The 14,371-nt window shown below is 43.7% G+C and overlaps 2 pseudogenes; both read left to right on the forward strand.

Annotated features, from left to right (window-relative positions):
- The first annotated feature begins 257 nt into the window (after positions 1-257).
- LOC105709438 (ferritin heavy chain-like) lies at positions 258-904 on the forward strand (annotated as a pseudogene).
- A 10,864-nt stretch (positions 905-11,768) lies between these two features.
- LOC135269609 (5S ribosomal RNA) lies at positions 11,769-11,887 on the forward strand (annotated as a pseudogene).
- Positions 11,888-14,371: the final 2,484 nt, after the last annotated feature.

Below are 14,371 nucleotides of genomic sequence, written 5' to 3' on the forward strand. Positions count from 1 at the left end.
TTCGAGACCAGCCTGGCCAACATGGTAAAACCCCATCTCTACTAAAACTATAAAAATTAGCCATGCGAGACTTTCTTCGCCGAGAGTAGCCGCGGTTTCCTGCTTCAATAGTGCTTGTCCCCCACCCCAGCCGGCCGCCCACAGCCAGCCCTCCGTCACCTCCACACGGCGCCCTTGGACCGCTCCAAGGCCCCCACCGCCTCTCCAGCGCCGCGCAGCCACCGCCGATGCTGCCGCCTCTCCTTAGCCGCCGCCTCTCCTTAGCCGCCGCCATGACGACCGCACCACCTTCGCAGGTGCGCCAGAACTACCACCAGGATTTAGAGGCCGCCGTCAATCACCAGATCAACCTGGAGCTCTACGCCTCCTATGTTTACCTGTCCATGTCTTACTACTTTAACCGCGATTATGTGGCTTTGAAGGACTTTGCCAAGTACTTTCTTCACCAATCTCATGAGGAGAGGGAACATGCTGAGAAACTGATGAAGCTGCAGAACCAAAGAGGTGGCCGCGTCTTCCTTCAGGATATCCAGAAACCAGACCATGATGACTGGGAGAGCGGGCTGAATGCGATGCAGTGTGCATTACATTTGGGAAAAAAATGTGAATCAGTCACTACTGGAACTGCACAAACTGGCCACTGACAAAAATGACCCCCATTTGTGTGACTTCATTGAGACGCATTACCTGAATGAGCCGGTGAAATCCATCAAAGAATTGGGTGACCACGTGACCAACTTGCGCAAGATGGGAGCACCCCAATCTGGCTTGGCAGAATATCTCTTTGACAAGCACACCCTGGGAGACAGTGATAATGAAAGCTAAGCCTTAGGCTGATTTCCCCATAGCCACGGGGTGAATTCCCTGGTCACCAAGGCAGTGCATGCATATTGGGGTTTCCTTTACCTTTTCTATAAGTTGTACCAAAACATCCACTTAATTTCTTTGTACCATTCCTTCAAATAAAGAAAAATTTAGTACCCCCCCAAAAAAAATTAGTCATTCATGGCGGTGTGTGCCTGTAGTCACAGCTACTCCGAGGCTGCAGCAGGAGAATCAGTTGAACCCGGGAGGTGGACCTCCCACCTTGGTGATCTGAGATCACACTATTGCACTCCAGCCTGGGTAACAGAGGAAGACCTTGTCTCAAAAAAAAAAAAAAGAAAAATCAGCTATGTGTGGTGGCACATGCCTATAGTCCCAGCTACTTGAGAGGCTGAGACAGAAAGATCTCTTGAGCCTAGGAAGTCCAGGCAGCAGTGAGCTATCTTTGCACCACTGTACTCCAACCTGGGTGATAAAGTGAGACCCTGTCTCTTAAAAAAAAAAAATTGGGCCATGTGCAGTGGCTTATGCCTGTAATCCCAGCATTTTGGGAGGCCGAGGTGGTTGGATCATGAGGTCAGGAAATCGAGACCATCCTGGCTAATACAGTGAAACCTTGTCTCTACTAAAAATACAAAAACTTAGCCGAGCGTGGTGACATGCACCTGTAGTCCCAGCTACTCAGGAGGCTGAGGCAGGAGGCTTGCTTGAACCCAGGAGACAGAGGTTGTGGTGAGCTGAGATCATGCCACTGCAACCCAGCCTGGGTGACAGAGTGAGACTTCAACTCAAAAAAAAAAATTTAACCTGTAATCCCAGCTACTCAGGAGGCTGAGGCAGGAGAATTGCCTGAACCCAGGAGGCGGAGGTTGCAGTGAGCCGAGATTACGCCATTGCACTCCAGCCTGGGTACCGAGAGCGAAACTCCGTCTCAAAAAAAAAAAAAAATTAAAAAATATCCAATTATACACTTTAAATATATACATTTTATTGTGCATCAGTTATCCCTCAATAAAGCTGTTATATGTTGGTAGAATTAGTGACTCACAGACACTAGGAATTCTATAGATGCTCAGATATACATTTCAGAAACAACTGACAAGTAATATAAGAAGATCTATATGTAGAACATGTTGTTCTATATTCTTGTTTTTATGTTCATGTTCAATTACTTTTTTTGTCATTTACTTTTTAGGTCTCATTTCTTGGAGGTAGAATTCATAGATTTCTTAGGGTTTTTTTTCCCTTAAAGCAGAGCCTGAGACAAAGACATGGTTGTGGTTATTTGGGAGATGACTCCAGGAAGCAGAAGTGAAGGAGTGGGGAATATGATTGAAATAAGAATGGGAAAAAAATCCGATAAATGGTGTTACTGAGGTTGTCACCACGCAAAGAACAACTGGGGCTCAATCTTACAGGGACTCTCTAAGGAACCATGTAGACAGTACTTTGGACTGTCCAACTGAAGGACAGGGAGGTTGGGGAATTTATACACCAATTCCCACTGAGAATTCCCCTGGGACATTAATTCCCCCACACTTCCAGGTTATCCCTCCAAATGGCAAGCAGTATCCCTGAAGCAGGAAAAGAGATACCCCGATAGCCCTTGTTTGATGTGGGGTGATGGTAAGTACATGAGAATTTCCACACAGAAATAAAGCTGCACTCAGGCAAGCCTCTTAACTGGATGGAGCGAGACTGTAACAGTCACTAAAAGCAGAGGTTCTGGAGTCATGCAACACTGGTTCAAATCTCAGTTCCATCATTTTGTACTTTGAGCCTGAGCAACTTTTTTTTTTTTGAAACAGAGTCTTGCTCTGTCGCCAGGTTGTAGTGCAGTAGCGCAATCTCAGCTCACTGCAGCCTCCACCTCCGGGGTTCAAGTGATTCTCGTGCCTCAGCCTCCCAAGTAGCTAGGACTACAGGCACCCACCACCACACCGGCTAATTTTTGTATTTTCAGTAGAGATGGGGTTTCGCCATGTTGATCAGGCTGGTCTCGAACTCCTGACCTCAGGTGATCCACCTGCCTCGGCCTCCCAAAGTGCTGGGGTTACAGTGATGAGCCACTGTGCCTGGCCACAAAGATAAATTTAGATAATGCATATTAAGTGCTTAGCACAGTATTTGTTACACAGTAGCAACTCAGTTATGTATTTTATTCATCAGAGAAGATTCCAGATAACTTTACCTATTCTCAAAAGGCAAAGTCTGCTCATCACTCATGGTTTCTTACAGAATTAATCATGGGCTTTGAAGGCAAAAGCAAATCAAAGGGTACAAAAATTTTACTGGTACAAAACAGAAAAAGGAACCGACCAAAGTGGCTAGTCTGAGAGAAAAGTAAATGCCTGATTAAGGAAATCAAGCTAAGTACTTTTAAGACTAATCATAATTCTTAAATATGAATTTAAGCACATTGGTCAGGCACGGTGGCTCATGCCTGTAATCCCAGCACTTTGGGAGGCCAAGGTGGATGGATCACCTGAGGTCAGAAGTTCAAGACCAGCCTGGCCAACATGACGAAACCCCATCTCTACTAAAAAATATAAAAATGGCCTAGGCATGGCGGCAGGTGACTGTAATCCCAGCTACTCGGGAGGCTGAGGCAGGGAGAATTGTTTGAACCCAGGAGGTGGAGGTTGCAGTGAGCCAAGATCGCATCACTGCACACCAGTCTGGGCTACAGAGCGAGAGTTCCTCTCAAAAAAAAAAAAAATGTAATATGTTTCCAGCATATTTAAGAACAAAGCCATATTATAATTTTCTTTAAAAAAAGGGGGGGAAATGACTTTTATATCTAGATGTACTAAAATACTCCATATTTAATGCCAATATTAAATATAAGAGACCTTACACAACCAAGCAAATAGTGAAAAGAAATATTGGATAGGTTTATTGAGGGGTAAAATAAGCTGTTATTTTTCTTGTTCTCTATCAAGAACAGTTCAAAACTATTCCTGTTGATTAACCCCTGACTACATATGGTATTCTTACATACAGTGTCTACCATAGGATACTAAAGAGCCAGACTACACCAGATCTGCAAACATCTCAGCATGAGGACAGTTCATGGATCCTCTTCACAAATTCAATGTGTGACTCAAGTGAAGACACTACCCCACTCCACATCAAAGTGTCTTCACCTACAGGAGATAGCAATAAAAGTCTCCAAGGTAATCATGTCCAGGGGTGCTAGAAGAATCAATATACACACCTGGGACACATAAAGTTTTTTTCAAAAGAAATAGCAACTGGGTGCAGTGGCTCCAACCTGTCATCCTGGCACTTTGGGAAGCCAAGGTGGGAGAATTGCTTGAGCCCAGGAGTTTGAGATCAGCCTGGGCAACATGGCAAGACCCCATCTCTAAAAAACAAAATTAAAAATTAGCTGGGCATGGTGGCACACACCTGTGGTTCCAGCTACCCAGGAGGCTGAGATGGGAAGATTACCTGAGCTAGGGAGCTCAAGGCTGCAATGAGCAGTGATCATGCCACTGTACTCCAGCCTGGGCAACAGAGTGAGACCCCATCTCTAAAATAACTTCATAAGAGTAACTTTCTGACCAGGCACAGTAATCCCAGCTCATGCCTGTAATCCCAGCACTTTGGGAGGCTGAGGCAGGTGAATCACTTGAGGTCAGAAGTTTGAGACCAGCCTGACCAACATGGTGAAACCCCCTCTCTACTAAAAATACAAAGAAAATTGTCAGGTGTGGTGGTGAACGCCTGTAATCCCAGCTATTCAGGAGGCTGAAGCACGAGAATTTTAACCCAGGAGACAAAATCTGCAGTTAGCTGAGATTGAGCCACTGCACTCTAGCCTGGGCAACAAGAGCAAAACTCTATCTCAAAAAAAAAAGTAACTTTCTTTTTCTTGAGGCTTTGAAAATCACCTGTTCTGGTCTTTGTTAAATAATGAATGATGTCTAAATAGTAGTCTACAGGAATGAGGCATAATAGAATCTTCTACACTATTTTTTTTTTTAAGATGGAGTCTCACTCTTATTGCCCAGGCTGGAGTGTAGTGGCGAGATCTCTGCTCACTGCAACCTCTGCCTCCCGGTTTCAAGCGATTCTCCTGCCTCAGCCTCCTGAGTAGCTGAGATTACAGGTGCATGCCACCATGCCCAGCTAAATTTTTTTTGCATTTTTAGTAGAGATGGGGTCTGGAACTCGTGACCTCAGGTGATCTGCCTGCCTCAGCCTCCCAAAGTGCTGGGATTACAGGCATGAGGTCGAATAATTTGTTTCAGATGTTCTTTCAAGTGGCTAGTCACATTATTTAGCCTTTAAGAAAATTAAAGCTTCTAGTACTTTAGAATCTATAAACTCCTCAATTAAAAGATCTTTATGAGGAAATCTAAGAAGTTTGAAAGCAGAAGTAACAAATTATTCTAAGCGACATTACAGGAACATGGAAATGGAGAAAATTACACCTAATGCTCTAAGAACTACATACACAGAAATGAATAAACAGGTCATGGACTTTGAAATTCTGTTTCACTCTGAGCACCTTGGGCAAATTTTCTTAGTAGAAGGTGGTAAACTGGTAGATGAAATTTGTTCAGTAATGCACAGTATGGAAGAGCTGAAAAGTCCAGTCCTCTAATAAGCAGTGTATGCCTAATGAAAGGTAATGTTACAATCAAGGCTAGGCGCAGTGGCTCACGCTTGTAATCCCAGAACTTTGGGAGGCCCAGGAGGGCAGATCAGTTGAGCTCAAGAGTTCAAGACCAGCCTGGGCAACATGGTGAAACCCCTTCTCTACTAAAAATACAAGTTAGAGTTGGTGGTGCACACCAGCTACTTGGCGGCTGAAGTAGGAAAATCGCTTGTCCCCGGAGTTTGAGGTTGCAGTGAGCAGAGAATAGGAACCACAAACTTCAACACCTATAGTCAGTGCTTTAAAAAAGCTTTATTCTCGGGCCAGGCGCGGTGGCTCACGCCTGTAATCCCAGCACTTTGGGAGGCCGAGGCGGGTGGATCACGAGGTCAAGAGATCGAGACCATCCTGGTCAACATGGTGAAACCCCGTCTCTACTAAAAATACAAAAAATTAGCTGGGCATGGTGGTGCGTGCCTGTAATCCCAGCTACTCAGGAGGCTGAGGCAGGAGAAATGCCTGAACCCAGGAGGTGGAGGTTGCGGTGAGCCGAGATCGCGCCATTGCACTCCAGCCTGGGTAACAAGAGCGAAACTCCGTCTCAAAAAAAAAAAAAAAAAAAAAGCTTTATTCTCAGTAGGAGAAAAAACAGCATCAGATAGAATGTGACTAGTAAGCATAGATTCTTTCTTTTATAGAGCTTTTCAGCATCAAAATTTAGTATTATGTTGAGTATTATAACTAGTGTTTAACTTTTGGACATCACCAAATTTAAAATTTAAAAAAGAGGGCCGGGTGCAGTGGCTCACGCCTATAATCCCTACACCTTGGGGCCAGGCACGGTGGCTCATGCCTGTAATCTCAGCACTTTGAGAGGCTGAGGCGGGTGGATCACCTGAGGTCGAAAGTTCGAGACCAGTCTGACCAACATGGAGAAATCCCGTCTCTACTAAAAAAATACAAAATTAGCCAGGCACAGTGGCACATGCCTGTAATCCCAGCTACTCAGGAGGCTGAGGCAGGAGAATCACTTGAATCTGGGAGGTGGAGGCTGTGGTGAGCTGAGATCGCGCCTCTGCCCTCCAGCCTGGGCAACAAGAGTGAAACTCTGTCTCAAAAAAAAAAAAAAAAAAATGCTGGGCTTGGTGGCTCACGCCTGTAATCCCAGCACTTTGGGAGGCTGAGGCAGGAGGATCACAAGGTCAGGAGATCAAGACCATCCTGGCCATGGTGAAACCCTGTCTTTACTAAAATACAAAAAATTAGCCAGGCGTGATGACACATGCCTGTAGTGCCAGTTACTCAGGAGGTTGAGGCAGGGGATCGTTTGAACCTGGGAGATGGAGGTTGAAGTGAGCCAAGACTGTGCCACTGCACTCCAGTCTGGAGATAGAGCAAGACTCCATCTCGGAAAAAAAACAAACAAAAAAATAGAGCTAGGGAAGGTTCCTATGCTTGATAACAAAAGCTATCAAAAGACTGCAAAAAACACAACCTTGCACAATAGCCATCACAAAACTACACAAAAAATTCATCTGCAAAGACATCTACCCAGAAACTCCCTGTCCAAACTCAGCCAGGCAACACCTTGTTAAGGATTTTTATAGCCAAGGATATCATTTCAAAACAATTATGTAATCCTCTTCACTTTTTCCTTTGAAAATCTTTCTCTCTCTTTTTTCTTTTCTTTTCTTTTCTTTTTTTTTTTTTGAGACAGAGTCTCCCTCTGTCACCCAGGCTGGAGTGCAGTGGTGTGATCTTGGTTCACTGCAACCTCTGCCTCCTGGGTTCAAGCGATTCTCATGCCTCAGTCTCCCAAGCAGCTGGGATTACAGATGTGCACCATCGTGCCCAGAAAATTTTTCTATTTTTAGTAGAGACAGGGTTTTTGCCATGTTGACCAGGCTGGTCTCAAACTCCTGGCCTCATGTAATCCACCCACCTCAGTCTCCCAAAGTGCTGGGATTGTAGGCCTGAGTCACCGCACCCAGCCAAAACCTTTGTCTTTGTTACCTCCTCAATATGTACACATAGTTGACTATGGCACACATATTCCCATTGCAATGCCTAACTCCCGAATAAATCTCTTATTTTTTAGAGAGAGCCTCTCTCTGTTTAGTATTTAGATTGACAGTGGTAATGATCTTATGGGTGTATACATATGTCAAACTGTATCAAATTTGTACTTTAAATATGTGCAGTTTATTGTATATCAATTACTTCATTTAAGCTGTTTTTTTAAAGTTCATTATGTTTTCCTGTGTAAAATGGAGATTCATGTGACTATTTATAACTTTTTCCAACTTGTTCTGTCCTCCATTAAAGCAAATCTGTTGTATTCAGCTTCCAGCTCAGACAAAAAACTGGTACCAGATTTTCCTTAATGCTGTAAACAACTACAAAACTGCATGAAGTATATGAAACAACTGCTGTTCATATATGGTATATGTGTTTGCTAAGGCTACCATAACAAAATACCAGACTAGTGGCTTCAAAAACAGAAACAGGCCAGGGGCAGTGGCTTATGCCTGTAATCCCAGCACTCAAGGTGGGCAGATCACTTGAGGTCAGGAGTTCGAGACCAGCCTGGCCAACATGGTGAAACCCTGTCTCTACTAAAAATACAAAAATTAGCTGGTCAGGGTGGTGGGCACCTGTAATCCCAGCTCCTCGGGAGGCTGAGGCAGGAGAATCGTTTGAACCTGGGGGACAGAGGTTGCAGTGAGCCGAGATCACACCACTGCACTCCAGCCTGGGTGAAAGAGTGAAATGCCATCTCAGAAAAAAGAAAAAAAACAGAAATGTATTTTCTCACAGTTCTTGAGGGTAGAAGTTCAAGATGGTGGTGTTGGCAGGTTTAATTTCTTCTGAGGTCTTTCTCTTTGGCTTGCAGAGGGCTGCCTATTTTCTGTGTTCTTTCCTGGTCCTCACGTGGTCCACTCATCCATGGTGATTCTTCCTTTTCTCATAAAGATATCAGTCATGATGGAGTAAGGCCCCACCCATATGCCTTCATTTTACCTTAATTACTTATTGGAAGGCACTATCTCCAAATATAATCACATTCTGACATGCACTAGGGGTTAAGACTTCAACTGGATTTTTGGGGGACACAATTCAATTCATAACACATTGGAAAACAGGCTACACAGGATTCTGATTCCTGAAAAAAGGGTAAACATAAAAGAGTAAATGAAGCAAGCCCTATGATTGTCACAGCTATCTGCCTGGAAGCTTTATCCAATCCATGGCATAGAAAAGAGGACCCAAGCAAGAGCATGGAGGTCTTGCTCCATTGACGAAACAGAGATTGGAGGGTTTCTTTTTGAGACAGAGTCTGGAAAAGGCTGGAGTGCAGTGGCACGATCTGGGCTCACTACAACCACTTCCTGGGTTCAAGTTACTCTCCTGCCTCAGCCTCCTGAGTAGCTAGGATTACAGGCAGGTTTCACCACACTTGACTAATTTTTGTATTTTTAGTAGAGACGGGGTTTCACCATGTTGGTCAGGCTGGTTTTGAATTCCTGGCCTCAGGTGATCCACCTGCTTTGGCCTCCTAAAGTGCTGGGATTATAGGCATGAGCCATCATGCCTGGCCAGAGATTGGAGTTTGATAAGGGTGAAGCCGCTGGAATTTGTGGAACAAAATACTAGAAAGAAGAGAGCTATACAGAAAAAGAATATGCATAAAATTTTTTTTGAGTTCTTGGCAGAATACTAAGCTGTGCATGTATAGAACAAGACTCCACAAGGTCAGAGAAAAAACAATTATTGAAAAAGGAACAACCAGGGAGTTATAAGTTAAACATTCCTTGAGCTTACACAGGCCTGGGAGACATTCACATTCTGACTATTCAGAGTAGAAGAACCTTGTTACACACCTGAGGCATCCAGTAGAACTACTAGGATTAGTCCTAGAGAAAAGGTCACTCCAGACTTGCTCTATCAAATCTAATTGCCTGCCAAAACAAAACTAATACACTTAAAAGTAAGACATTCAACAACATAATATTGACAATGTCCAGCATCTAATCAAAACTTATTAGACATGTCAAGGAGCAGGAAAATGTGAACCATAGCAGTAGAAAAAAATCAGATAATAGGAAAAAAACAAAAAAGCTTGGTGCTCACACCTAGCACTTTGGGAGGCTGAGGTGGGAGGATCACCTGAGGTCAGGAGTTTTGAGATCAGCCTAGCCCACATGGTAAAATCCTATCTCTACTAAAAATACAAAAATTAGCCAGCCATGGTGGCACACATCTGTAATCCTACCTACTAGGGAGGCTGAGGCAGGAGAATCAATTGAATCCAGGAGGCAGAGGTTGCAGTGAGCCAAGATTGCACCACCACACTCCAGCCTGGGTGACAGAATGAGACTCTGTCTTAAAAAATAAACAAGCAAACAAAACCCCAGGATAACAAAAATGATGAAATTGCAGACAAGAACGTTAAAAGCAGCTGATAAGGCTATATACAAGTATACAAAGAAAAACATGAACATAGGGAAGAGAAAATATTAAAATGAATTGAACTTCTAGAGATGAAAGAATATCTGAAATGAAAATTTTACTTATTGGGGATACAGAAGATTAGACACTACAGAAGAAAAGATCAGAGAACTTGAAGACATAGCAAATCATGTCTTTAAGTTCACTGAGGCCCTAAGGCAAAGAAACTAAGTGAAAAAGATAGGCCGGGCACCGTGGCTCATGCCTATAATCCCAGCACTTTGGGAGGCCAAGGTGGGCAGATCACAAAGTCAAGAGTTCAAGACCAGCCTGGCCAACATAGTGAAACCGCATCTCTACTAAAAATACAAAAATTAGCCAGGTGTAGTGGCATGCGCCTGTATTCCCAGCTACTCAGGAGGCTGAGGCAGGAGAATTGCTTGAACCCGGGAGGCAGAGCTGAGACCACACCATTGCACTCCAGCCTGGGTGAGAGAGTAAGAATACGTCTCAAAAAAAAAAAAAAAAGAAAGAAAAGAAAAAGATGAACAGAGTTTCAATGACCTGTGGGAAAATGTCAAACAATCCAACTTAAATACAATAAAAGTCTAAGAAAAGGAAGAGGGCACAAAAAATATTCCAAGAAGTAATGGCCAATTTTAATTTTTAATTTTTTGTTTGTTTTTTTGAGACAGAGTCTCGCTCTGTCGCCAGGCTGGGGTGCAAAGGCACAATCTTGGCTCACTGCAACCTCCACCTCCTGGGTTCAAGCGATTTTCCCGCCTCAGCCTCCCGAGTAGCTGGGACTATAGGCATGTGCCACCATGCCCAGCTAATTTTTGTATTTTTAATAGAAACCCAGTTTCACCATGTTGGCCAGGTTGTTCTCGATCTCTTGACCTTGTGATCCACCCACCTCGGCCTCCCAAAGTGCTGGGATTTTAGGCATGAGCCACCACGCCTGGCCTATTTTAAAATTTTTATTTATTATTATAATTATTTTTATTGAGACAGAGTCTCATTCTGTCACCCAGGCTGGAGGGCAGTGGTGCAATTATGACTCATTGCAGCCTCGACCTTCCCAGGCTCAAGTGATTCCTCTCACTTTAGCCTCCCAAGTAGCTGGGACTACAGGTGCACACCACCATGGCCAGCTAATTTTTTATTTTTATTTTTTTTGTAGAGTTGGGGTTTTACCATGTTGCCCAGTCTGGTCTCAAACTCCTGGGCTCAAGTAATCTGCCTACTTCAGCCTCCCAAGGTGCTGGAATCAACTTTTAAAATTTGATGAAACTATAACCTCATAGACTCAGGATTTTCAACAATTCTGAAGCAGAATAACAGACAGCAAACCATCCCAAGGCACATAATAATCAAGATGCTGAAAATCAGAGATAGAGGTAAAAGCTTACAAGCAACTAGAAAGATGACAACTAATTTCTCATTAGAAGCAATGCAAACTTGGCTGGGTGCAGTGGCTCACACATGTAATTCCAGCATTTGGAAGGCTAAGGCAAGAGGACTGCTTGAGCTCAGGAGTTGGAGACTAACCTGGGCCACACAGAGAAATCTCTACTAAAAATCAAAAACACTGGCCGAGTATAGTGGTTCAGGCCTGTAATCCCAGCACTTTCGGAGGCTGAGGCAGATGGCTCATCTGAGGTCAGGAGTTCGAGACCAGACTGGCCAACATGGTGAAACCCCATCTCTACTAAAAACACAAAAATTAGCCGGGCATGGTGGTGGATGCCTGTAATCCCAGCTATTCGGGAGCCTGAGGCAGAAAATCGCTTGAACCTGGGAGGCGGAGGTTGCAGTGAGCCAAGATCATACCACTGCATTCCAACCTGGGTGACAGAACAAGACTCCATCTCAAAAGAAAAAAAGAGTCTATGGCCGTACCACCCTGAACGTGCCTGATCTCATCTGATCTCGGAAGCTAAGTAGGGTTGGGCCTAGTTAGTACTTGGATGGGAGACTGCCTAGCAATACCAGGTGCTATAGGCTTAAAAAAAAAAAAATATATATATATATATATATATTTTTTTTTTTTATAAAAAATTAATCAGGCATAGCGGCCCACGCTTGTAGTCCCAGCTACTTGGGAGGGTGACATGGGAGAATTGCTTGAGCCCGGAAGGTTGAGGCTGCAGTGAGCCATGATCGTGCTTCTGCACTCCAGCCTGGGCAATAAAACAAGACCCTGTCTTTAAAAAGAAAAAAAGGAAAGTAACCATGCAAGCTAGAACACAATGATATGGCACCTTTAAAGTGCTGAAAGAAGCCCATTAACCTACAATTGTGTGTGTGTGTGTATTATATCTAGTTAATACATTTTTCAGAATAAAGGCAAAACAAATATATTTTTAGATGAAAGGTGAAAGAATGCATCACCGGCAGACATGTAGTACAAGAAATGTTACGGAAAGTTCTTCAGGCTGAAGTAAAATAATGTCAAATGAAAATTCAGATTTATACAAATGAATGCAGAGTGAATATGTGTGTGTATACATATATATAATATGTATGTGTGTATGTGTATGTATGTGTGTATATTATTCTTCCTAGCTGTCAAGTCTATTTAACAGATATTTGAGTTTCCAAGCAAAAATAATTTCTTTTTAGGGGTTATAACATAAATAGAAATAAAGTACAATAACACAAATGATGGAAAAAGGGAAATTGAAATACGTTGTTTTAAGGTCCTTACATTGTATGTGAAGTGGTATATATTTGAAGGTCAAGAGTGATAAGTTAAAGATATATATTATAGCTCTAGAGCAAGCACTAAGATGATTGAACTGAGAAGAATAATAAGTCAATACGGAAGATAAAATTGAATATTAAACATTTTCAATTAATCCAAAAGACACCAGAAAAAAGAGGGAAAATGGAACAAAGACAGAACAAATAGAAAACAAATTACAAGACTTAAATCTGGCCATGTTGATAATTACATTAACTATATGGTCTAAAGTTATACTCCATTAGAAACAGAGATTGTCAGACTTAATTTTAAAAAACAAGACTCGCCGGGCGCGGTGGCTCAAGCCTGTAATCCCAGCACTTTGGGAGGCCGAGGCGGGTGGATCACGAGGTCAAGAGATCGAGACCATCCTGGTCAACATGGTGAAACCCCGTCTCTACTAATACAAAAAATTAGCTGGGCATGGTGGCGCGTGCCTGTAATCCCAGCTACTCAGGAGGCTGAGGCAGGAGAATTGCCTGAACCCAGGAGGCGGAGGTTGCGGTGAGCCGAGATCGCGCCATTGCACTCCAGCCTGGGTAACAAGAGCGAAACTCCGTCTCAAAAAAAAAAAAAAAAAAAAAAAAAAAAACAAGACTCAACTGTATGCTGTCTGTAAGAAAAGAACTTTAAACAGGGTCACTGAAGAACCAAGATCCCATAAAGGATGGTGAAGAATAACAAGACTCCGAGGAAGGTGGCTCAGCACACAAGCTGATTAGCTTCCATAATCTCATACGTACTAAAAATAAAACTCCGTGGATCAGAGCGAGACAAACGGTTTTTCACTCACAGCACAGCAAACACCAGGATCATCGGCATGAAAACACCAGATGCCCTGCTCTTGCCTCTGGAATCAGGAATAGAAAACCCTCCTAGCTGAGGTTGAGCCATGTAACTGCAGCCCTGACTTTAATACCGTTCTCTGTCCCCCAAACATTGTTTTATAGACTATCTTCTCTCCTGTCCTGGAGCCTCTTATTTCTCTGTATCCTATTTCTTAGTCTCTTTCATGAACTCTTTGTACACTCACACCCCTACACTCTAGTGTTCTGAGAGGTCCATTCTCAGACTCCTTCTCGTCTCACTTTATCTATGTCCCTGGACAATCTTATTGATGCCCATGACTCCAACTATTACCTACATGCTGATGATTCCCAAATATGTCTTACAAGCCCTGTAGTCTCACCCAAGCTCCGCATCAATGCCTGTCTTGTGACCTACTCTGTGCTGCACCACCAGGTCTCCCCTTCAGAACACTCACTCCCCAGCCGTCATGCAGGCTCACAGCTGCATCTCTTTCTGGGAACTGTCCTCAGCTGAAAGGAGCTGCCTCACCTACATTTATACCCCTACCCCCACCCCCTACCCTGCTAGAGACAGTCCATGTCCAGTAACTTGTTGATGTGGAAAATAAAAAGAATCGACCCTGCTATCTCACTTTGGGAGAACTTCAAAGAGCTGTCCCAACTCCAGAGCTCCCCATGGAGTCACTGAGACCTCTGCTGTAGCCGTATCACAGACCAGCTGCTCTTTCTGTCCAGTCCTGCTTCTCTGCTTCCCCTTACCTGTGTTAGTCCTGCGTGCCTTGCCCAGTAAATCTCCTGCACACAAATCACCATTTAAAACAACATCCTGTGGCCGGGTGTGGTGGCTCACGCCTGTAATCCCAACACTTTGGGAGGCTGAGGCAGGTGGATCACCTGAGGTCAGGAGTTTGAGACCAGCCTGGCCAACGCAGTGAA

The sequence above is a fragment of the Aotus nancymaae genome, unplaced genomic scaffold (genome assembly GCF_030222135.1).
Source record: "Aotus nancymaae isolate 86718 unplaced genomic scaffold, 86718_ANA_hifiasm-v0.15.2.pri h1tg000053l, whole genome shotgun sequence".
In the NCBI taxonomy this organism is placed as follows: Eukaryota; Metazoa; Chordata; class Mammalia; order Primates; family Aotidae; genus Aotus; species Aotus nancymaae.